The 25,655-nt window shown below is 46.6% G+C and overlaps 1 long non-coding RNA gene across 1 annotated transcript; it reads right to left on the bottom strand.

The window, feature by feature from the left end:
• Positions 1-206: 206 nt before the first annotated feature.
• On the bottom strand, positions 207-23,183 carry LOC138266560 (uncharacterized). Its single transcript, XR_011199547.1, has 3 exons — positions 23,093-23,183; positions 16,563-16,672; positions 207-433 (listed from the first exon to the last, which is right to left on the bottom strand). It is a non-coding gene; the product is annotated as an uncharacterized lncRNA (long non-coding RNA).
• Positions 23,184-25,655: the final 2,472 nt, after the last annotated feature.

The raw sequence follows: 25,655 nt of genomic DNA, 5'->3' as shown, positions 1-25,655 counted from the left end.
AGAGAAGGTGCTACAACGGACAACACTTCTGCTGTAAAGGAGTGTGAACATGGAAATTGCTAAAAGCAAATACCAAATATAACACCTTATACTTATCAGGAGCACATCATGTTAATTTAATCACACATGAGGTTACAAATAATATTCCAATTTATCGTAATATATCTTGCAAAGATGAATGATTAGTTATACATACAAAACACAATTTTAATACAAATTTCTTTCTTAAGTACAGTACAGAAAGGGCACTGGACAACATGCTCATCTATAAAATACAGCCCAATATAACAGCAATGCACAAAACATATAAAATTGTTCAATGTAAATGCAATTAGCTCAAAGATCAGCCATTAGATGATGAGCAAAAATGTTGGTTAATGTCCAGTCTGAATAAACAGCCAATGTGTGATTCGTCTACTAGACTTCTTCAGGGCTGTAAAATACAAAAAATGTCAGCAAACAAATATCAGTAATACAATTTTAAATGCAATTCATATGGAAAAGAGATCAAAAGGGGGATTGCACATCATTACTAATGCCACCCTTAGTGATACATATCATGATAAACTAAGAAAACTGCATTGTGCATAAAATGAGAAAGCACAGATATCCAAAGTCAGGTATAACCAAAACCAGAAACACCAATAAAACCCCATAGTATTGGGCATATTTAAAATTATTATGTGGATAAGCCTGTACACCAAAAGAAATGTATAAGTTGAAAGCAACCTATTCTGTGTGCAGAAAGGAAAAAAGCCTTTGATTTGTAAGGAATTAAATGACTGTGCAACTGACAGCAGATGCCCTTTGGAAATGCAGAGTATCAAAAGCATCCAAAGGCTGGAAGGGGAGCATCTGAAAACGATGTAAAAACTAATCTGTGAAAAAGATTTTGTATGTACACCTGAATAGTTAAGCAGTGTCAGGGCATAGCAGCCAAACACAGCTCCAACTAAAAATAATGAACAAATACCGATTTACACCTTATGTTGTTGTTCCTTATTCCCTAAAATAACGTTATACAAGGAAGGACCGTTTTCAATTGTAAATTCCAAACGGCCAACTAAAGATGCTATTTCAAACAAAAGCTCAAAGTTAGGTAGTGATGTCTGCTCAAGAAACGGGGCTATTGGGAGCAGCTGAGAATAGGCCCCTACGTTCCCACTCGGGCAGTCTATCAGGAGAGGGAGGAAACTGCTGCCAGGAGTAGAGCTGCAGGGCTTCGGAGCCATGCAAGATGCAGGTCAGGAGAGAAGGGCTGCATGGAGCACGGGAGGGCTTCGGTGCTGTTAACTGCGGAGCCCCCCAGTGAAAGTAAGAGGACAAAGGAGAGGAGGCAGCCGCTGTGAAAGTGCTGATGCCTCAACAGGAGGCCGAATTGAAGGCCTGGGTATGTCCGTATTGCGTGTATTGGGGCCGGATGGAAAACTTACCCAGCGACAGGAAGAGCAAGGCAGCGCTTCTATCCATGCAGCCAAGCTCCATGCATCGTGAGGAGTGTGAGAGGATGATGGAGGGAAACAAGTGTTTACACCAGGAGGTGGATTGAGATAGTACCCCCTCAGATAAAGTGACAGTGGAGGATGCATATAGGTGGGGGGATGGAAAGAAGTCTCAAGGGATGATTGAGTGGGCCCCTGTTAACTGGAGGACCAGGCACAGAAGGGGAAGGACAGGGAGGGGCATTATGGATGGGATGCTAGGACTGGATCACTCTAGACCCCCAGGGCCTACTGTAAAGATGGTCGGATGGGTGCCCTGGAAATCAGGTTTGCAGAGAGGGGGGTTGAGTAGGCCAGCATAGGGTGGACTTGCAGGGGCAGGACAGGGGGGAAGGATTAGTGACAAGAAAAGGTAGGACATCTGCCATTGTAGCGGCCATGTTGGAATGGAGTAGAGAAGATGATGAGGATCAAAGGGTGCGAGCATCAGTGGGTTCTGGTGCTACCAGCAGAGATGAGGGTGGGAAAATGTCTGTAAAGGGAGAGCATTATTAAGAGCAGGAGTATAAGTAAAAGGGGATATGGGGGATCAGGCATGCACAATTCTGGGTCGCCAGCACACTGGACCGATTTATATTTTGCAGGGGGAGGACAGTCACCAGTTTCCAGACTCAGCAGAGCTGGGTGCAGCTCATATGTGCAGAGGAGAAGAGAAGGTTGGGCCCAGAACGGTTCACCAGATGCCTGCGTGGGAGCTTGGTGCAGCCAGCAGAAGTAGGTCCAGAACGACTTCATTGGCTCCGGCAGCAGGTAGGTCTGGGGCTACCTCTAGCATGTTTCATACAGAGGAAGGATGTGTGGGAACGGCAGATCGGTATGGTGGGGTCTGTACAGCCCCCCCTGGGCACCGGGTGTTGGTCCATACATTGGGAGGAATATGAGTTTGCCAAAAGGTCAGAGATCCTGCTGTCTAGCAACAACTGGCCAGTGGCGTTTCTAATATACGCCAGCGTCTATTGTGAGAAATTCACAGAATTCAGCACAGTGCTATTCAGAAACATAGACGTAATACACAAGGCACAGTTTACTTGGGGGGATATGCCTGGGCTTAATACGACAAAGACTGCAGGGCAAGATTGGCTTGGGATCCCCAGATTAGGGGGGGGGGAAAGCTGGATACTGACTTATGGCAGCACACCATGGGCCCGGCAAAATTCAGGAAGACGGTTTTCATAGACAGTGTTTTGCAGATAGTATACAAGCCCTTTCAGGGGTACCCCACCCAGGAGGGGTTAAAAGGAGTATGCTGGGACTACAATAAAGGCTTGTGTACTCGAGAATACTGTAAATTCCAGCACACATGCTCTAAGTGTGCAAGCATGCATGCACTCATTTACTTCTTTGGGAATACAGGGGGTTTCCAGGGACAGCACGCAGGCCAGTGGCAACCATACGTGAGTAGACAGGGATCACTCCAGACCCAGCAATTCTCAAATGGAGGGGGTAGAGGGGCACAAGGACCTGCAGGCAGGAGTTCATACTCCGGTTAAATTGCATAGATTGGATTGTTGGCTGGACTTTTATGACTGTGCAGTAGAGGTAGGGAGTTTGAGGGATGGTTTCAAATGGAGTTTTTAATTGGACAATGAGGGCCCCAGAGTTCGCTGGAGGGTGGATAATCTGTGCTTTGCACAACAGCACAAAGGGGCAGTACAGGGCAAACTTGACAAGGAAATTGCATAAGGGAGAATGACACGTTCTTTTGAGATTAGCCAATGAAGAACCTGATTGTGTCTCTGATTGAAGTGATGACAGAAAGAAAAGGGACAGTTCTGTCTTATTTAGCATTTGTTGTGGCCAGAGGGTGGGTCAGTGAATGACTTTATTCATGAGGTTTTTTCAGTATCATATTCCTCAGTGGAGGTGGCCATGGCCTTAGTGGCAGAGGCAAGTCAAAGAGCCTTGATAGCAAAAAGTGATGCCACGTCAACCTTTCAGCTTCTTCCGGTGCACCCAGATGATTTTCAGCTGTTGGGTATGTACTTTGAGGGGACGGGGTACATGGATTAGGCTTTACTAATAGGGTGCTCCACGTCCTGTGCCCTCTTCAAATGCTTCATTTCATTTTTTGCAGTGGCTTTTCAGTTGGTACACAGGTCACCGGCTAGTGATGCACTACCTAGATGACTTCTACTTTGTGGGGACGTCTGGCTCTGCAGACTGCCAACTTGTGTTGGCAAGGTTCAAAGAGCTCATGAATGACTTGGGGGTCCCACTCACACCAGAAATGATGGAAGGCTTAAGTACAGTTTTCTTCCTATGGATAGAACTGGACACACAGCACCTGGAGGTGAGGCTCCCGCGGGATAAAAAGATGGTGACGCTAGAACTAGTGACAAACTTGCTGGCAGAAGAGAAAGTGAAAGTGAAAGAAGTCCAAGTACTGCTGGGTCATCTCAATTTTGCTTGTAGAGCCATCAGGGCAGGTGGGACTTTCTGTAGGGGACTGGGCTTGTCTGTCGCAGGGGGAGCCACACCAACACATGAGTTTGTTAGCATGTGGTCTTCTTTTTTGATGTCTTTCAATGGCATTCCAATAGCGGGAGGAGGTGATGGAGTGGGATGTTTAAATATTTTCTGACTTCTGACAAATATTTTGCCAAAATCGGTGGTGTGCAGAGGTGTGGCCTGTTTCTAGAAGACAGAAGGTAGAAGCACTGCTTTCCTGGAGGTTTTTCCTGCTAGTGGTGGCAATCAAGCTGTGAGGGGCAGAATTGGCACACTGCAGGGTGTTGTTCCAATTGAACAATATGGCTGTGGTACATGACATTGCAGATGCTTTTTCTTGCTTTCTGTGGGAGATATTCCGTGGGTTGGCCAAGGAAACAGACAGATACAAGACAACCATTCAAGTGGAGCTGTGGTCAGTAGGCAAAAAAGAGTGGTACAATTGATGGTAGGAGCCCTTGCGGAGTCCACTAAAAGAGCAGACAGGTCCGCTTGGGCAGAGTTCTTAGAGTCTGGGGCACAACACAGGAGGGAGGCGCTTGGAGCAGAGCCGAGTCGAGGATGTGGTTCAATATATTTTAGATCTGATGGACAAGGAGATGTCTCCGGTGACCATTGCGTGGAAGTTCGTGGGTATCTCCTTTATGGGAAAATCTTAGGGTATGGTCCATCAGGTTGGGAGCTGAGTCAAAGAATGCTGGAGGGTTGGACACAAGAACAGGGACGGTCAGGAAGACTTTGGAGACCTATTTCATTTGATATGTGTGGATGTATGCTGAAGCTGTTACCTCAGAAATGCAAAGGTGAAGAAGAGGCATGCATATTTTCCGTGGTCATGACCTGGATGTTTTATGAGGCTTTTAGAGTGTCTGTGTTGTTTGGCACCAAATACAGGAGCAGGATTCTGTGGGGGATGTATCCTTGAACTTGGGCAGTGTGTAGTGAGACTGGGCAGTTCAGAAACTGATCAAAGGGCTGAGGGGAACAATGTGGTGCTGCAGGGTTTCTCAGTCAGAGATTTGTCCAGTAGCCTGGGGTACAAAATGGGCATGCTGTACGGCGAGCGGGTAGGGATGGTGTTGCAGTAGCAGGGAATAGGGTGACCGCATTATAGCTGCTTTCCATCTTGCACAAGGCCATTGCACTTTTGGGTGTCCCCCCTTCTTGTTTTGGAACACATTCATTCAGAATTGGCGCAGTAACTGAAGCAGGCAACTGTGGATAGGGACGGGAGGATATTATGAGGTTGTGCTTATGGTCTTCAGATTGTTATTGAATAAATGAGCGCACTGGAGAAGGGAGCAGCAGCGTTCCTTCCTTTTCTGCATGATATTTACCTCCTTTTCTGTTGTAGGCTCTGTTTGGAGGCCAGAGGTGGAGGACATATCCATTTGGGTGGTAGGACACTCCTTAGTCAAGTGGGCAGAACAGCAGGCGGCACAGAGAGCAGTTGGGCCCAATTTGGGTTGACATCTTCATGGATTTCAGTGACTTGGAAGAGAAAGGGAGGCATGAGATTGAGTGAGCCTCAAGTTGTATGAACGGCATGTTGGTGAGGGCAAATTCCTGGATGTGTTGATCTTGCATTTAGGTGAAAGTGATTTGGTGCAGGAGAAGACTGTGGGGCTGATGAGCGCCATGAAACATGACTTGAGACAACTGAAGGTGCAGTGGTTAGGTTGCTTCATTCTTACCACCCAGACAGTCGAGGTGGCAGTGAAGCTTGGAGCTGTGGACAGAGCTTGCAGAAAGGTTGACAAGGAAATGAGTCATTTTTGTAGGCACTTAGGTTTTGGCTGGCTTTGCCACTCAGAATTTCACTATGATAATGTTGAATTTGTTCGCAGCGATGGTGTACATCTCTCTAGGATGGGAATGGAATTGCACATAAGAGAGTTGAAGGAAGTAGTGGATAGAACATTAAATGTCTGGATCAGAGGGGGGAGACAGCATGAGATCAGAAAAGAGACAGTGGAGAAACAAAAGGGGAGGCAGAAAAGTCAGGGGCTGCCTTATTCCAGGTGGAGGTGGCATGGAAAGCTGTTTTCAGAAGGTTACACTATGTGATGTTGAGTTTACAGTAGTAAAACACAGCGAATGGGGGGTAGGCAAGAAGTTTAAGGTCAACAGATAATTGATTAGAGAATAGTTGTTTAGAGTTAAGACTTCGTGGGCAAATAGTTGGGGTGAGGGTGTAGGTTTTGGTCAATAGGTTAACCCCTTCTGTGCCGCGGACGTAGTGGTTACGTCCCACGGCACAGTGCTGCTGTGCCGAGGACGTAACCACTACGTCCTCGGCACACAGCCCAGAGGGAGCGCTCTCGCTCCCTCTGTGCGCTTCCCTCCCACCCCCCAAAGTCGGGGATGGAAGGGGAAGCCCTTCCCCTTCCACCCCCGACCCCCCCCACCCCCCCATAATGACGTCAGCACGCGATCGCGCGCTGACTTCAATATGGGATCCTCGCCGCACAGGAAGCCATTTGCTTCCTGTGCGGCGACGATAGAAGAGGTGAGTTCCTCTTCCCGGTGGGTGGGGGGTTGGGGCTAAAGAGGCACCGGGGAAAAGGAAAGGCTTTTCCTTTTCCCCGGTGTCTCTTTGAGCATTCCTGCTGCCCGATCGCATTGCGATCGGGCAGCAGGAATGCCCACTAGACACCAGGGATTTGTTTTCTTTATTGTTTTTTACTGTTTTTGGCACGCGGGGAGCGGCCCCTTGGGCAAGGGTCGCTCCCCTTTAGGGGGGCAATTACTACGGCCATTTCTGCCCCCCTTGGGGGCAGATTGGCTACTTTTCAGCCAGATCTGCCCCCAAGGGGGGCAGAAAACACTAGATCACCAGGGATTATTTTTTTTTTTTGCATTTATGTGTTGGGGGTGCCCCCTTGGGCAAGGGGCGCCCCCCCCAAGGGGGCAGAGAACTGTTGGCCTTTTCTGCCCCCCTTGGGGGCAGATCGGCCTATTTTTTTTAGGTCCATCTGCCCCCAAGGGGGGCAGAAGCCACTTAGGCACCAGGGATTGTGTGTGTAGTGGATGGGGGGGCGCCCCCTTGGGCAAGGGTCGCTCCCCTTTGGGGGGCATGTCTTTTCGGGTCATTTCTGCCCCCCTTGAGGGCAGATTGGCTACTTTTTAGCCAGATCTGCCCCCAAGGGGGGCAGAAAACACTAGATCACCATGGTTTTTAATTTTTATGTGTATTTATGTGGGGGGGTGCCCCCTTGGGCAAGGGGCGCCCCCCCCAAGGGGGCAGAGAACTGTTGGCCTTTCCTGCCCCCCTTGGGGGCAAATCGGCCTATTTTTTTTAGGTCCATCTGCCCCCAAGGGGGGCAGAAGCCACTTAGGCACCAGGGATTGTGTGTGTAGTGGATGGGGGGGCACCCCCTTGGGCAAGGGTCGCTCCCCTTTGGGAGGCATGTCTTTTAGGGCCATTTCTGCCCCCCTTGAGGGCAGATCAGCCTATTATTTTTAGGCTGGTCTGCCCCCAAGGGGGGCAGAAACTACTAGAACGCCAGGGATTTTTTTTTATTTGTTTATTTTTGTGGGGGGGGCGTCCCCTTGGTCACGGGGCGCCCCCCCAAGGGGGGCATTGACCTGTTCCCCATTTCTACACCCCCTGGGGGCAGATGGGCCTATTTTCTTAGGCCCACCTGCCCCCAAGGGGGGCAGAAGCCACTTAGACACCAGGGATAGTGTGTGTGTGTGTGTGTGTGTGTGTGTGTGTGTGTTAGTGGATGGGTGGGGCCTTGGGCAAGGGTCGCCCCCCACTTTGGGGGCACATGTACCCAGGCCATTTCTGCACCCCTTGGAGACAGATCAGCCTATTATTTTTAGGCTGGTCTGCCCCCAAGGGGGGCAGAAACTACTAGAACGCCAGGGATTTTTTTTTATTTGTTTATTTTTGTGGGGGGCGTCCCCTTGGTCACGGGGCGCCCCCCCAAGGGGGGCATTGACCTGTTGCCCATTTCTACACCCCCTGGGGGCAGATGGGCCTATTTTCTTAGGCCCACCTGCCCCCAAGGAGGGCAGAAGCCACTTAGACACCAGGGATAGTGTGTGTGTGTGTTAGTGGATGGGTGGGGCCTTGGGCAAGGGTCGCCCCCCACTTTGGGGGCACATGTACCCAGGCCATTTCTGCACCCCTTGGAGACAGATCAGCCTATTATTTTTAGGCTGGTCTGCCCCCAAGGGGGGCAGAAACTACTAGAACGCCAGGGTTTTTTTTTTATTTGTTTATTTTTGTGGGGGGGGCGTCCCCTTGGTCACGTAGCGCCCCCCCCAAGGGGGGCATTGACCTGTTGCCCATTTCTACACCCCCTGGGGGCAGATGGGCCTATTTTCTTAGGCCCACCTGCCCCCAAGGGGGGCAGAAGCCACTTAGACACCAGGGATAGTGTGTGTGTGTGTGTGTGTGTGTGTGTGTGTGTGTGTGTGTGTGTGTGTTAGTGGATGGGTGGGGCCTTGGGCAAGGGTCGCCCCCCACTTTGGGGGCACATGTACGCAGGCCATTTCTGCACCCCTTGGAGACAGATCAGCCTATTATTTTTAGGCTGGTCTGCCCCCAAGGGGGGCAGAAACTACTAGAACGCCAGGGATTTTTTTTTATTTGTTTATTTTTGTGGGGGGGCGTCCCCTTGGTCACGGGGCGCCCCCCCAAGGGGGGCATTGACCTGTTGCCCATTTCTACACCCCCTGGGGGCAGATAGGCCTATTTTCTTAGGCCCACCTGCCCCCAAGGGGGGCAGAAGCCACTTAGGCACCAGGGATAGTGTTGTGTGTGTTTTATTTTTTTTTTTTTGCTTTTTTTTTTTAGGGCTGTCCCCTTTGGCAAGGGTCGCTCTCCATGGGGACACACTACTAAAGGTATTTTCTGGCTTCCTTGGGGTAGACAGGTCTATTTTATTAGTAGGCCCATCTGCCCCATGGCAGAATCCACTTAGGCACCAATTTCTAAATGTTTGATGGTGGGGTGTTTGTCAACTGAAGAAGTCTTTGCATTTGTGATAAAAAATGTTTTCCTCCTTTTTGTTCTAGTTCAAAGCTTTTGCTTTATTTGCTGTGGCTCCTTGCGGTTTTGGCGGTGGTTGACCTGCAGTTTGCACAGTTGCATGTTTTAGGTAAGTAAAAACAATTTACTCCAAAGGAGTATTGTTGCCATGCATGAATGACATGTTTGTAGGGGGTGTACTAAATGCAGGATTGTGTGTGAAATTGTCCTTAGGTTTGTGCACAATGATATTTGTTTTGTCTTATTTCTAATTTGCCTTTCTTTCTTTATTTTTAGTGGGATATCATTGGTGATTGCTGTGTAGTTGCTGGTGAATCAAGCTTTTTCAGGCAAGTGAGCGGTATAGTTTTTGAGTTTATAACTCTTACTAACAAAGCTACACTTTGTCACTTGTCTTACACAGTGCTGGTTGTTGGTGGTGAATTTGTCCAGTTAATTTTAGCAGGAGATATCATGGCTAGCCGCAGGATGACCGCTCAGCAGGTGGTTGGTATGCTTTTTGAGTCACAGTCTGATCATGACTATGAGACAGACTCTGCATCTGAGGCAGAGGAGGAAGTCAGAGATTCTGGCAGTGATGTTTCTCTTGGAGGGGAATCTTCTGATGATGAAGCCACACTCAGTGCAGATGAAGGGCCTGTTGTAGAGGAGGACATTGATGTGCCAATAGTGCAGCAACCTGGGGCTGAAAGGTTTCCCGTTATAAGACCTGATGTCTGGGTTGCCCCAAACATGCAGCAGCCAGAGTTGCCTGCCTTTACTGGTCTCCCGGGGTGTAACGCCAATACAGAGAACTTTATGCCTATCAATTTCTTTGAGTTATTCATGGATGATGTGTTTTTGGAAGAGATTGTTGAGCAGACTAATTTGTATGCGGAGCAGCATTTAAGGGACAACGCTGCTAGACTTAGGCCACACTCTAGAGCTGCCCAGTGGATTCCCACTAATTTGGAGGAGTTAAAAAAGTTTTTGGGTTTGACTTTTTTGATGGGGTTGATAAGGAAGCCGTCACTGGCTTCTTATTGGTCTACTAGTCCCTTGATGGCAACAGCTATATTTCCAGCGACCATGAGTCGTAATCGGTATTTGCTTCTTCTTAGGATGCTGCATTTTGTTGACAATGCATTAGCCTTGCCACGAGATCACCCAGATTCTGACGTCTTTTTAAGATTAGGCCTGTCCTTGATCATTTTGTAGATCGGTTTTCGGAGGTCTATGTTCCAGGCAAAGAGTTAAGTGTGGACGAGTCTTTGGTCCTCTTCAAGGGTCGTTTGGTTTTTAGGCAGTACATTCCTAGCAAAAGGGCACGATATGGAATTAAATTGTATATGCTGTCTGAAAGTAGGACAGGATATGTGTATAGTTTCCGTGTGTACACTGGTAGGGATTCCAATATTGACCCCCCTGGTTGTCCTCCCACTTTTGGAGTTACTGAGAAAATTGTGTGGGATCTTGGTAGACGACTGTTCAACAAAGGTCACCATTTGTATGTAGATAACTTCTACACTGGTGTGCAATTGTTCAAGGAATTGTTTAGAGTGGACACAGTTGCTTGTGGCACAATCCGTTCTAACCGGAAAGGCTATCCAAGGGAGCTTGTCTGTAAAAAACTTGAGAGAGGACAGTGCTGTGCCTTGCGGAACGAGGAGCTGCTAGCTTTGAAATTTTCAGATAAGAGGGATGTCTACATGCTAAGTACCATCCATGATGAGAGTACTTCCCCTGTGACTGTTTGGGGCCAGGTTGCTGAAGTGCGCAAACCTGTGTGCATTTTAGATTATAATAAGCACATGGGAGGTGTAGATAGAGTTGACCAGAGGTTGGAACCTTATACTGCTATTCGTAAGTCTTACGTTTGGTATAAGAAGTTAGCACTTCACCTCTTCCACTTAGCAACCTTCAATGCTTTTATTGTGTTTAGGGATAGGTCTCCAGAGTCAAAGATGACATTTGTGAAATTTCAGGAGTCAGTGATAGAGAGCCTTATTGTGGTGGAACAGGCCAGAGTTCCTAGAGAAGCAGTGGTGGAGGATGTGGCTAGATTGAAAGATCGCCACTTTGCTGAGCACATTCCTCCCACACCCAAAAAAGACTTTCCAGCTAAGAAATGTAGAGTGTGTTTTCGAAGAGGTATCCGGAGGGAGTCTCGAATGTACTGCCCGGATTGTCCTTCAAAGCCTGGGCTGTGTGTCGGTGCTTGTTTTAAGAATTACCACACCCAGAAGAATTTCTGGGAACAACCATGAGTGTAAACTCATGTCTGTTTTGTATTTTCATGTGTTTAGTTTCATGGTTAGCATTTCTGTCATGTTCTTAGTTAGAGCTTTTGTGTTTGTAGTTTTGTAATTCTTTCTACTTAGTTAGGGGTTCCTCTGTTAAAAAAAAAAAAAAAAAAATGATGCCATTGTGGGTGGAGTGGGGCTTGGCTGAGAGTGTACATATTGACTTGCTATTGGCTACTGCAACACACTGCCAGCCAAACACCAGTCCACACACTCCCATCAGCTGGTGTGATTGTTGTATCAGGCACGTGGGCGTATGTAAGTGTTGGGCCCTTGAGTGGCGCTGTCTGTCGATGTGAGTGTTGTAATGTGCTGGGCCCGTGGCTGGCGGTGTGAATGGCCTTGTGTGTGTCATGTATGAAAGTTGTGTGAATGGACTGTAAAGCGGTTGGTGCCTTGTCGCGGCTTTACAGCTCACGAGCTGTGAGTCATTGGTTCAGTTTTTTGCCTTTCAGTTACTAACAGTGCATTTCATTTTTGTGAAAGCTCTTGTTAGTAAAATTTGATCCACTGAACCATCACTCACCCTCGTGCCAAATCCAACCAGTATGTGTGGTAAAAATGACAAAACCTGCTCCGCTGTAATCAGGCATCGCAGCACACCTGTGACACGCTAGGTGCCTCAGGTGGGACCCCGATGATGAAGCATGCCACCAACTTGGTTGGTGGGTGAGGGGTCTTTTTCACATAACCTAACTGTGTTTCTTTTCAAAATTTTAGTGTTTGGCACATCACGGACGTATGTGGGCACATCAAAACGATATATTACAAAACTACCTGTGTTTGGGGGGGAGAGGGCACCTATGTTTTTGGTCCTGTGTGCGGCCTTCATCTAGGGAAACCTACCAAACCCAGACATTTTATAAAACTAGACACCCCAAGGAGTCCAGGGAGGTGTGGCTTGCGTGGATCCCCCAACATTTTCTTACCCAGACTCCTCTGTAAACCTCAATGTGCTTAAAAAAAGCATATTTTCCTGACTTTTCTTCGTAGGATCACCACTCCAGCACAAAATTCCTACTCCCCAGTGTTCCCCTCAGCCTCCCAAGTAAAATGACACCTCACTTATGTGGGTCCCCAAAGCAGAGTCAGTCTAAAGATGTATAAAAGAATATGTCCTTATAAACTTGCTGTGCTATCCCCTCTATCTCTACAAGTTTTGGGCCTTATTCGGTTGCAGGCACCTGGCCCACCCACACAAGTGAGGTATCATTTTTATCGGGAGACTTGGGGGAACGCTGGGTGGAAGGAAATTTGTGGCTCCACTCAGATTCCAGAACTTTGAGGTTTGCAAACGATTCTGGGTAACATAACCTGGTCCGAGCCACACAACTCACCCCATCTTGGATTCCCCTAGGTCTCTAGTTTTCAGAAATGCACAGGTTTGGTAGGTTACCCTAGGTGCCGGCTGAGCTAGAGGCCAAAATCTACAGGTAGGCACTGTTTTCAATGTTTGCAAAAAACACCTCTGTTTTCCTTCACCAATTTGGCTGTGTCCACGTTGCGCTTTGGGGCGTTTCCTGTCGCGGGCGCTAGGCCTACCCACACAAGTGAGGTATCATTTTTATCGGGAGACGTGGGGGAACGCTGGGTGGAAGGAAATTCGTGGCTCCTGTCAGATTCCAGAACTTTCTGCCACAGAAATGTGAGGAACATGTGTTTTTTTAGCCAAATTTTGAGGTTTGCAAAGGATTCTGGGTAACAGAACCTGGTCCGAGCCACACAAGTCACCCCATCTTGGATTCCCCTAGGTCTCTAGTTTTCAGAAATGCACAGGTTTGGTAGGTTTCCCCAGGTGGCGGCTGAGCTACAGGCCAAAATCTACAGGTAGGCACTTTGCAAAAAACACCTCTGTTTTCCTTCACCAATTTGGCTGTGTCCACGTTGCGCTTTGGGGCGTTTCCTGTCGCGGGCGCTAGGCCTACCCACACAAGTGAGGTATCATTTTTATCGGGAGACGTGGGGGAACGCTGGGTGGAAGGAAATTCGTGGCTCCTCTCAGATTCCAGAACTTTCTGCCACAGAAATGTGAGGAACATGTGTTTTTTTAGCCAAATTTTGAGGTTTGCAAAGGATTCTGGGTAACAGAACCTGGTCCGAGCCACACAAGTCACCCCATCTTGGATTCCCCTAGGTCTCTAGTTTTCAGAAATGCACAGGTTTGGTAGGTTTCCCTGGGTGGCGGCTGAGCTACAGGCCAAAATCTACAGGTAGGCACTTTGCAAAAAACACCTCTGTTTTCCTTCACCAATTTGGCTGTGTCCACGTTGCGCTTTGGGGCGTTTCCTGTCGCGGGCGCTAGGCCTACCCACACAAGTGAGGTATCATTTTTATCGGGAGACGTGGGGGAACGCTGGGTGGAAGGAAATTCGTGGCTCCTCTCAGATTCCAGAACTTTCTGCCACAGAAATGTGAGGAACATGTGTTTTTTTAGCCACATTTTGAGGTTTGCAAAGGATTCTGGGTAACAGAACCTGGTCCGAGCCACACAAGTCACCCCATCTTGGATTCCCCTAGGTCTCTAGTTTTCAGAAATGCACAGGTTTGGTAGGTTTCCCTAGGTGGCGGCTGAGCTACAGGCCAAAATCTACAGGTAGGCACTTTGCAAAAAACACCTCTGTTTTCCTTCACCAATTTGGCTGTGTCCACGTTGCGCTTTGGGGCGTTTCCTGTCGCGGGCGCTAGGCCTACCCACACAAGTGAGGTATCATTTTTATCGGGAGACGTGGGGGAACGCTGGGTGGAAGGAAATTCGTGGCTCCTCTCAGATTCCAGAACTTTCTGCCACAGAAATGTGAGGAACATGTGTTTTTTTAGCCACATTTTGAGGTTTGCAAAGGATTCTGGGTAACAGAACCTGGTCCGAGCCACACAAGTCACCCCATCTTGGATTCCCCTAGGTCTCTAGTTTTCAGAAATGCACAGGTTTGGTAGGTTTCCCTAGGTGGCGGCTGAGCTACAGGCCAAAACCTACAGGTAGGCACTTTGCAAAAAACACCTCTGTTTTCCTTCACCAATTTGGCTGTGTCCACGTTGCGCTTTGGGGCGTTTCCTGTTGCGGGCGCTAGGCCTACCCACACAAGTGAGGTATCATTTTTATCGGGAGACGTGGGGGAACGCTGGGTGAAAGGAAATTCGTGGCTCCTCTCAGATTCCAGAACTTTCTGCCACAGAAATGTGAGGAACATGTGTTTTTTTAGCCAAATTTTGAGGTTTGCAAAGGATTCTGTGTAACAGAACCTGGTCCGAGCCACACAAGTCACCCCATCTTGGATTCCCCTAGGTCTCTAGTTTTCAGAAATGCACAGGTTTGGTAGGTTTCCCTAGGTGGCGGCTAAGCTACAGGCCAAAATCTACAGGTAGGCACTTTGCAAAAAACACCTCTGTTTTCCTTCACCAATTTGGCTGTGTCCACGTTGCGCTTTGGGGCGTTTCCTGTCGCGGGCGCTAGGCCTACCCACACAAGTGAGGTATCATTTTTATCGGGAGACGTAGGGGAACGCTGGGGGGAAGGAAATTCGTCGCTCCTCTCAGATTCCAGAACTTTCTGCCACAGAAATGTGAGGAACATGTGTTTTTTTAGCCACATTTGGAGGTTTGCAAAGGATTCTGGGTAACAGAACCTGGTCCGAACCACACAAGTCACCCCATCTTGGATTCCCCTAGGTCTCTAGTTTTCAGAAATGCAAAGGTTTGGTAGGTTTCCCTAGGTGGCCGCTGAGCTACAGGCCAAAATCTACAGGTAGGCACTTTGCAAAAAACACCTCTGTTTTCTGTGATGTGTCCACGTTGTGTTTTGGGGCATATCCTGTCGCGGGCGCTAGGCCTACCCACACAAGTGAGGTATCATTTTTATCGGGAGACTTGGGGGAACATAGAATAGCAAAACAAGTGTTATTGCCCCTTGTCTTTCTCTACATTTTTTCCTTCCAAATGTAAGACAGTGTGTAAAAAAGACGTCTATTTGAGAAATGCCCTGTAATTCACATGCTAGTATGGGCACCCCGGAATTCAGAGATGTGCAAATAACCACTGCTTCTCAACACCTTATCTTGTGCCCATTTTGGAAATACAAAGGTTTTCTTGATAGCTATTTTTTACTCTTTATATTTCAGCAAATGAATTGCTGTATACCCGGCATAGATTGAAAACCCACTGCAGGGTGCAGGTCATTTATTGGCTCTGGGTAGCTAGAGTTCTTGATGAACCTATAAGCCCTATATATCCCCGCAACCAGAAGAGTCCAGCAGACGTAACGGTATATTGCTTTCGAAAATCTGACATTGCTGGAAAAAGTTACAGAGTAAAACGTAGAGAAAAATTGATGTTTTTTTCACCTCAATTTCAATATTTTTCTTTTTCAGTTGTTATTTTCTGTAGGAAACCCTTGTAGGATCTACACAAATGACTCCTTGCTGAATTCAGATTTTTGTCTACTTTTCAAAAATGTTGCGGTTTCTGGGATCCAGTGTTGGTTTCATGCCCATTTCTGTCACTGACTGGAAGGAGGCTGAAAGCACAAAAAATCGTAAAAATGGGGTATGTCCCAGTAAAATGCCAAAATTGTGTTGAAAAATTGGGTTTTCTGATTCAAGGCTGCCTGTTCCTGAAAGCTGGGAAGCTGGTGATTTTATCACCGCAAACCCTTTGTTGATGCCTGTAACCGGGCGCCTCCGGACGCCGGTTCTTTGTCGGAGCGAACGACCGCCGGGGGATACCCTGGGGGCACCCGAGGGATTTCTGACGTGATGACGTCCAACGTCATCCGTCAGACAAAAACAGGAAGGACGGCCGACGGAGGAGAAGCGCCGCGTGACCCAGAGAGAGACGCCGACGTCAGGGAGAGCCGGAGAGACGAACGCCACGGACCGCCAAGAGAGAAAGGAAACCCCGCCGTGGACGAGGAACAACGGAAGGAGAGCGGAAACCCTTGGGCGCCTCCCGCCCCTGCCGAGACGAAGTCGGGAGATCCCCTACAAGCCGGCCGCGTCCCTGGAGGGGCGTGGCCAAGTCAGGTACGAGCGTACCGGGGCTGGGACTGGGGTTCTGGGTGGTTGGCTGGGTTTAAGGGGGCTAAGAAGGGAGGGCTGAGGTCGTGTAGGGTAGGGGAGCCAATTTGAACAGGACCACAGTTAACTGAAGAATAATCACACCAGGACCGTACCCAGACCAGTGAATAATACTGTAAGGGGGTCACAGAAAGGGCACAACGAAAGGAAGTCACAAGAGAAAAGTAACCCCGCATTCCTCCACCTCCACAGAATCCCCCCCCCCTTTCACTCCTTACTAACCCCAATTAACCGTATATAAATAGTTTTCCCCACTTACCTGTTCCTTTCTCCTTCTTTGTTTTGGGAAATCCTGGGACCATGAGAGCCGGGTGAACAAGACCTCTCCCTCCGAACCGGACCAGGCCGTCCCGGGAACACCAAGGAACCCTGAAAAGAAAAGGGATTTATATTAGTTTTGGACTTGGAATATAACAGTTTTGCGGAAAAGCTAGTGCTACAATCCCAACGAACAAGAAAATAAACGTACTACACCCTTAAGTGCCGCGTCTGTCACCTTCTTCCAATATCCCCTCGACTCGGGATAAAAGACCCCGTCACAATGCCCTTTTCAGGGAAAAAACCACAAGCCTTCTTCTGCAGCCCATTTCCCCAATTTTTTTGAAAAAAACGAAATTTTCACTGTTTTTTGGCTAATTTCTTGGCCTCCTTCTGGGGAACCCACAAAGTCTGGGTACCTCTAGAATCCCTAGGATTTTGGAAAAAAAGGACGCAAATTTGGCGTGGGTAGCTTATGTGAACAAAAAGTTATGAGGGCCTAAGCGCGAACTGCTCCAAATAGCCAAAAAAAGGCTTGGCACAGGAGGGGGAAAAGGCCTGGCAGCGAAGGGGTTAAAAGTTAGCAAGGGGGTAGTTTTAGAAGCCTTTGGCCAAGGTTGGTGATTGTTAATGTGAAGCTGTTTCAATAAAAGCAGCTTTTTCCACACTTATAAGAGGGTCATTTTTTTGTCCGCAACCTATTTCCCAATGGGAGCTTGGGGGGCAGCCGAGCGAAGCAAGGTCTGTCCCCGGAGGATTTTGGGAAAGGGGTGCAGTCTGTATTCACTGTCCCTTTAAGACTACGTTTGGGTAACTTGGGCTTCCATGGACCCCAATATAGCCCAATTTACATATAAAAGGGCTCTTTTGCCCCCCCGCCACCATTTTAGATTTGGTGCCCTGGTGGTTAGGTTTAGGCCCCTTTAGGCAGATTTTCCCCCACCATCCCTCCCATTAGTTATCATTGGTCTGGGGCTCAAATTGATGGTTAAGTTATCCTGAGGTATGTTTTGGCCGGGTCAGGTGCACATATGGGGATTTTTTGTGCTGTAGTTTGTCACTTGAGACAGGTGTATAGCTGTGGCATTGAAAGCTTTTTCAGAAGGTTACAAAATGTGACGTTGAGTTTAAAATGGTAAAACACAGGGAATGGTGGGGTAGGCAGGAAGTTTAAGGTTAAAAGTCAGTTGATTAGAGAATAGTTGTTTAGCGTTAAGAATTACAGCTTTCGAATGGCGGATTATATTTAAAGTTGGTCATGGTGATGTATTATGGATGTGCATATCGGGGAGGGGTCTCGTGGGGGGAATAGTTGGTGTGGGGATGTAGGTTTTAGTCAGTAATTACATTTTTAGTGTGGAGGGGGGTTAGTAAGGCCCTTGTCCTAGGTTGGTGATTGTTAATGTGCACCCGTTTCAATAAAAGTGGTGTTGGGAGCAGGGTTCTGGTTGCAGTACCCACCCACTTGGTGCATATCTTTTAGATGTAAATTTGAGTGAAGTGCACTGGGTTCCTGCTAACCAGGTCCCCAATGACAGTATCCCGTCCCCAAAACAATACATCTGGTCACTTGATCCCCAAGAGACAGGCTCTTCAGCCCTCTGTAATTCTCTAGTAAGTGGTACCTCTGTTACCTAAGGTATGGTTACTGAAGAGGGGCCCTCAGAACTGCAGCACAGCTCTCTGAGGGACCCAGCAGCAACCTTATGCAGACTGTCATTACAGGCTTCGTGACAAAGTGCTCCAAAAATTGAAAGCACAACAAGGCACACACTTGTGTGCCATGTCCCCTAAGACCCTGCTTGTAATATCTGTAAGTCACCACTACAGCAGGCCTTCAGACCTAATGCAGAGTTCATTATATGACAAGTGAGGGCATATATGCATGAACAAATATGCCCCTACTATGTTTTTGTCAATTCTTAGACATAGTAAGTGTACAGGAAAGCCATTTTAAATACATATGCTAGACACTGGTCACTACAAGTTCCCCAGCTACATGATGGCTTCTCTGAACCTAGGGATGTTTGGTATCAAACATCTCAAATTAATAAACCTTCACTGATTCCAGTGATGGATTTAATAATACATGCAGAAAGACGGCACCTTATAGGTGCCCCCTGAATAAACCTACCAACTGCTAGTGAGCACTGTCTCACTGGCCTTCCTCAGAAGAAGATGCCAACCACCCAGCCTCAGGATCCATCTGGCACCCGGACAGGTGGGAAGATTTGCTATGCAGGAGGCTTGTCACACTTCCAGACTAGGAACACCCCTGGGGTGGCCAGCCTGAAGTGGACACAACTTAGGAAATTCCACCATCTTGCATGTGGTGGAATTCAGGAACTTTAAACAGGGTGATGCCCACTTCCCAAAGGAAATGGTCCTCTAGGGGGTGTAGTGACCCCAACGGTGGGTAGCCTATTATCTACTAAGTTTCACTGCCCTTAACACACCCTAAATTGAGTATTTAGGGGACCCTTTGATAACAGATCATCAGATCTTTGCTGGACACAAAAAGAGAATTGGACAAGATGCCTGCTGAACCCGAGAACCAAGCAGCACGACTGACTTGGCTCCAACTCTGCCAGCCTGCCTGCTGCTTCCGACCTTTGAGCAACAACTGACCTTTCCTGCTGCTGAAGCCTTCAAGAAATGGGGAGAGCTGCCAGTGGCCGCAAATCACCAAGACAAACTCCTTCAGAGTGGAGGAGCTCATCCCCGGCACCTGCAGGCACCCAAGAAAGAACTGAGAGGGCCAGGACTGCCACAAATCTGACTCCTGCATCAGCACTGCACCTGTGCCATCTAGCCCATGTTGAAGTGGGCAAATGGTGTTAGCGTAGTCCCCAGACCCTCCACAAGAGAAGCCCACTCTGTGCATGCCCACTGTGAACTTCACGATGGCGTCTGCAGATGGTTTCTGCAGACCCCCCCGCAACTACCAGTGAACAGGAGTCAAAACCCAATTCCTTAGGACACCTCTGCACCTGTCTGCCCCGGACCTAGAAGAGGAGAACCAAGGGTGCCCCCATGTCTCCACACCTTGTGAGACCTGAGCCCACTTGTTGTCTGGGTCAGACTGAACCCACAGTCCAAACCTGCAGAGTGCTTCTGTGGGCCCCCTGCAACTGCTAGGAACTCCAGTGCTGGACCTGATGCCAGAAGATACTCCTGCATCCTCACGCTACAGTACGAGTAGGAGTGGACTGATGGTGTTCCCATGTGACCAAGGACCTCAAGGGTTGAGCCTCTCTGTTGATTCCTCTGGACTGTCCCTCCAGTCCTTCACTGCAGCAACTTTGTAATTGGACAGGTCCCCATAGACTTGAATGGGACACCCAACGCTGTAACACACCTCTGTACCTGGACACAACAGAGCTCCCCGAGGTGACCTGTTGGTGTGGCCTTGGACCTTGCCCCAAAACCCCCTTAAGTCCACGAGACTGGTCCCATAAGTTGTTGTACTTTACGTGGACTGACGTCTTTGTTTTCCTCCATAGGGTTCCATTGCAGCTGTCTGAAAAATGCAGTGTCTACTTTTAAAAACTCAAAAAAATCCTAACTTGAAAAGTAGTTACCTGACTCCTGTGATCTTGGTATCAAAGTTTATATAAAAGTATGTGTTATTTTTATATATTGGTGTTTAATTTCTTTAATAAGTGTATCTCACTCATTTGTGCCTCTGTGATACCTCTGGGGATTGTGTGGACTTTTTGCAGTGTGCCTCATTTTGGTCCACTATTTAAAGAGTCAGCTTCCTACAATCGGCCAAGTTTTTTGACTGCACCCTACTTCCCAATCTAAAAAATAAGCAACATAGGAAAATTCAGTTGCTTAGTAAAGCAACAAAAGCTCGACACTTCCTATGAGTCAGCACGCAGCAGTACTTCATTGTAGATAAGCCAGGAGCACTGAATAATATTAGACAAGAATAAACTCCAAAAATGAGGCGACACCACTCAGCATTATATAAAGAACCAAAAAAACAAAAAGCATGCAATTAACCACTGCTGTCTAGAGCCAGTTCAAAACCAGTGATCTAAATGACAAAGAGACTGTAATTTAACATGCGCCAAGTCCACGTTTTAGTGTTGAATAAGTATTAATTAGCACAATGCCAGATGTATTCACAAAGTCATACGATGCTAACTAGACAAAGGTAAATCACTCACCCCAAATGTCCGAATCCACATCCGAATGTTCCATGTCTCAAGTCTGAAAGTGCAACTCAACGTGCTTTGATTTTTTCACCTATATCAACTTTTAGAATCAAAGAAAGACAGGGCAGAATTCAACAACCGGAAAACCACGCGAGGAAATACAAAGGTGGACTTGTAATATTTAAACATCAGACTGACCTCAAGTAATGGATCAAAAAGGAGAAAGTTATTGTGTCCCAACTGATATCTTAATTAGACAGTGAAGAGTACCATTACAAACCTGATACATACCAACTAAAAACCAAAAGTGAAAAGATCTAATAGTGAGCATGCACTCTAGGCATATTTGTAAGAATCATAAAATGAAATCGACCAAAAGGGAAGTGCATGGTAACGAGCAAGTGAAACTCATCAAATACTGCAAGTTAAACTGTTACTTGAAGGGCCAAAATCAGAAAAATAACAAACATAAGTGTATGTAGGCACATCAAAGAGAGCATTTCACAGGGAGGTAGTCTCAGGTATAACCAACAAGAAGAAGGAGAAGAACTAAGAGAAGAGGGACCAGGAGGACAATTTTCACATTTCGTAGTGGACCCCATGCAAGTGATGTTCTTGGAAGCAGGCACATCCAGAGAAAAACTATACTTTAGAAGCTTGGCCAATGGAAGGGTACGTGCTGGAGATCAAAGAACCAGATCTATGTGTATGGGGACAAGGCTGGAATGATTATTGAACTGTTGGACAGATGGATGGATTGAGACTGTGTACAGAGTAATAGGAGGGACCTGGAAGGAAGGGACTCTTTGCGTGGGACAAGCCCAGAAGGGCTGTATCAAAGGTTTATGAGGCACTTCTTTAATTTCTTTCTGATTCACATGAGATGTAGGAGATGTTGTATTTTTGAGGATGCTATTGTATATGTTTGCTGCATGGATTCCGAATGGTTGTCTCATGGACATTATTTTTTGATCTGGTGATATCATGCCTTTTTCTGTTCTGTTGACCTTCAAAGATGTTTTTATTCCAGGTGGGCTGGTCTGTTGAAAATTTTGCACGCAACAGCAAATTTTTAGGAGGGCGCGAATTGAGAGGGGCATTGAGATGGGATTATAATTCTTTTCTTTAACCCCTTTATATTTGGGTTGTGACTTAAAGGACAGATTTAAAGGGACCAGCTTGGAGTCAGGAACACTACTGAGCAAGATGAGGCAGATGGGACAAGAGCCACAGCTTGGACCGAGGTTTGCAAATCGTTAATGGCTGAATGTGTAGAAGGAAGCTGATCAAAAATGTATTAAGTAACATATGCATTATAAGGCGAATACAAAATTGTGAGATGCTGAAACAAACATGGGGCACTAGAGAGGCCAACATGTAGTTCATAAGCCAGACTGTCTAGGACTGAATTACTGTTATAGGAAACTAATTTAGAGACATTGTTTTTAAGTGGTACCGTAAGTGTTCACAAACATTCAGATTCACAGTATCCAAGAAGTTGTTTTGGCGAATTTTGAAACGCCTATCCAGACATAATTGCATAAATATTGAGTAATAAAGATTGAGTATTAGATTCTTTTCCAATACTGTCTCAAAAAACACGACGAATTGGCCTTTTTTTCTTGAAAGGGGATTGTTCGCCTTCACACCGCCGTCTGGTGTGGCGGTAACTTCTGCGCTCTTCTAATGAAGGGCCACTAGACAGAACAGTCACTTGTGGCAGGTAGCAAAGAAATTTCAATAAAGTAAACTCGCGGCATTATCAAAATTATACATTTGGAGCTGTTAGCGTGGCCTAGAAAAAGACGAGGACTGGCTCGTCTCATTAAAAGGCAAGAAATAGTAGAATTAGCTTGAACCTAATTACAAGCCACACTATCTAATGTAAAAACATGACTGTTTTTTTCACTCCCATTCATTTTGACTAGTAATTAGTTTTGGCCCCTAAAATGCCACCCTTTAATCATCCAAACACAGATGTGATTTGCTGTGCAATTTAATCTTGCTTTAATGACGAACTAATGGACGCATCGCAAATTACTTTCCCTGTTGGAGAAAAATTCTATTTCCTGCTTTTTCAGAAGATCAAGAGTATCTTGCGATAATAGCCCGGCCAGCCCTGGCAGGCTCGGCGCACAGAGCAAACAACCTCTTTTACTCAACTCCCAATTCAATGGAGGAAAAAGAGGGTGCAATTAGCCACAAAGCAGGGGGAAGCGCGGCATTATAGCCGAATCATTTTCTGCGGCTCAACCCCCAGCAACCAGTGCCTTGTTAGAGCCGGGGCCAAAGTGTCAGGGCTGAACAATGCGCCGTGATAAATTACTCTCTTCAAACAGCTGCACTGCTAATTTTCAATTATACTCACAAATGGTCCTGAGATTGGAAGAAAATGGAGTGCACGGGGAGAACAGTCGTAGATTTTCATGTTTGTTTGGTTGAGAGGGCGGAGGCGGGAGGCCGACATCTTGAAAAAAAAGAAAGCTCTCTGGTGTGTTGAGTCAGTGACTCGAAGGATGATGAGATTTTTCAAACTTGTGAAATGCAACTGATTTCCCGTTTCAAGGCTGAAAATCATTTTTTAAAACATCTGTGTGCTAATGAATCGAATTCTTTTCGAGAATTAAAGATTGTTTGCTGTCTTGATCTGTTTTCGAGAATTTGTTTCACTTAATTATTTAGTGGTCTCTTCAGTTAGAGTTAAAGACTCAGACACCCGCTAATAATGAAAAACAGCTACCGCCTTTTCCGGTGGTTTACAGGAAAGTGGCGGATTAGCTATGATGCGCCACTTTCTTGCACCTCCCTAGCGACACCATGCGTGCGCTGTATTTACAATACGGTGAACGTTAGGACAATAGCATCAACATTTATGGCACTATTGTGGTACTTTGCAGGATTAGCACCATAAATCGTGGCGCTAATCCTGTAAAGTAAAGGGAGGCCCATTGAAAGTAATGGGCGCATTATTTATACACCTGCTCTGAGCAGGTGTTAAAAATGGCGCAGTGAAATTTCACTGCTCTATTTTTACAGGCCTCCCTGTGGGAGAACGTCCGCCTGGCGGGTCATGATGTGGCAGGAAGGGTTACAAAGTGGCGCAATGCAAGCATTGCGCCACTTTGTAAATATACGAAGGAGAATGGCTTCCTTAACGCCACATTAGCGTAAAAAAAAAATACACTAGTGTGTTGCTAAGTGACACCAGGGTCTTGTAAATCTGTCCCTAAGGGGAGAAGCCAAGCAGCCTTCTCACAGCAGCTCTAGCACTAAAGCACACTTCTTTTAAGACAACTGTGCGTGTGACTAGGCTAAAAGGTACTCACCAGCCCTGCCAAGTTTTCCAGATCCTTACATGATGTGCTGCTCAGTCCAGGTTTTTTCTTTGAATTCTGAGACTTGTAGTCTTGTTTTTTCCATTATAAAATGGGACTTCAAGTCTCAGAATTCAAAGGAAAAAAACTTGGCCAGGAGCAGCACATCATGCATGGCCCTAGGGAACTCAGCGGCTATGACTCATTGTGCAGCCAACAAACAAAATGGGCTGACCCACTACCCCATGCTCCATGCCTTTTTCAGTAGGAGAATAGGGAATGACAGTTGAACAGACAAAAGGATGCAGGGAGCTGATCAAAAATCACTCTGTGAATGTATTTTTATTGGAAATATTTTGGTAAACATGAGGCTAGCAAGAGAAGCTAAAACTGTTTATGCCAGACGTAAAGAGATACCTCAAGCAAAAAGTGACTAGAAAACTAATATTGGCTGGAAATATAAGTGCCATGGTTTTCCCAAATTCAGTGCTTAAAGTCTTTGCCAGCATTCAGACTTTTAAGTTGGATATATTGATGCCTTTCACTTGCAGTACTGACTGCACATATCAGAATGTTCCCAGACTTTGAATTCTTTGTGACAATTTAAACCTCTGAGCAGTGTATTCACTTTGCTTTTTGGGGACCTGATAATGCCTGTCCTAGCCGCCTTCTTCGGATGAAGCGAAGGAAGGAGGAAATAAGTTGCAGGAGTCGTCCCTTCTCTATTACAATCAAGTCTGGAAATCTTTTACTAATCCAAAAAGCTGCAATACTTTGCCTAGAATGGGAAACGTATATGTCCTTCATGGCTTGACATATATGGACTGAATGCTTATCAGTTCTCTTCATCATGCTGATTTCAAGATTTACCCATGGTGAAAAATCTTTCCTTCTCAGCCTATATCAGTCATCCTATAGTACAAAATAGTAATCCATCAAAGCGCATTTGAAGCACCAAGGCGAGGTCAGATAGGAACAAGCAAGAGTTCAACAAAACATGAGATTAGTGACAAGAAAATTTACAATTACTTTCTAGTCCCTTTCACATCACAATTCCTATTGAATGAAGATTTCCCAAGGCAGAGAAAGACAAGCCTGACACTTTGAAACAGTAGGTCACATGGTTTATTGAACATTAACGTGACCCTGGTCAAAAATAACACACTACTATGTCAGCAGGTCTGATGCTAAACCTCCTAACACTTCAGGACAATGTTGAAGAAAAATACATTGAGTAGCCCAGGTTGCACCATTGCTGATGTCCCTCCAGAGTTCCTGTCTAAGTTCAGACCAGAATGCTGCAATATGCCTCTCGTGACCTTGGACAGAATATATTAACGCAACCTCAGATTATGCATATGGTTTGAACTTTGCAGGTACATCTACTGACACAGATTGGGCATCTATGGATCACAACTCTGTGCCTTTCAACCCTAGTGAGCGCAAAAGTGAGGGGTGAGGCTATATACCTCTCAGAAGATAAGGAAATAGGCCATAATTTGCGATCAGTGACAGAAAGTTAAATTCTTCTATGGATGCTGGGTGTGTAGAATAATACCCTGCTAGAAATGGAAAGACAAGAAACCTTTGTCGCAAGAGGGGAACTTGGATACAGTA

Source organism: Pleurodeles waltl, chromosome 11 (assembly GCF_031143425.1).
Source record: "Pleurodeles waltl isolate 20211129_DDA chromosome 11, aPleWal1.hap1.20221129, whole genome shotgun sequence".
In the NCBI taxonomy this organism is placed as follows: Eukaryota; Metazoa; Chordata; class Amphibia; order Caudata; family Salamandridae; genus Pleurodeles; species Pleurodeles waltl.
The sequence above is the reverse complement of the archived record's forward strand: the minus strand, read 5'-3'. Positions and strand labels throughout refer to the sequence as shown.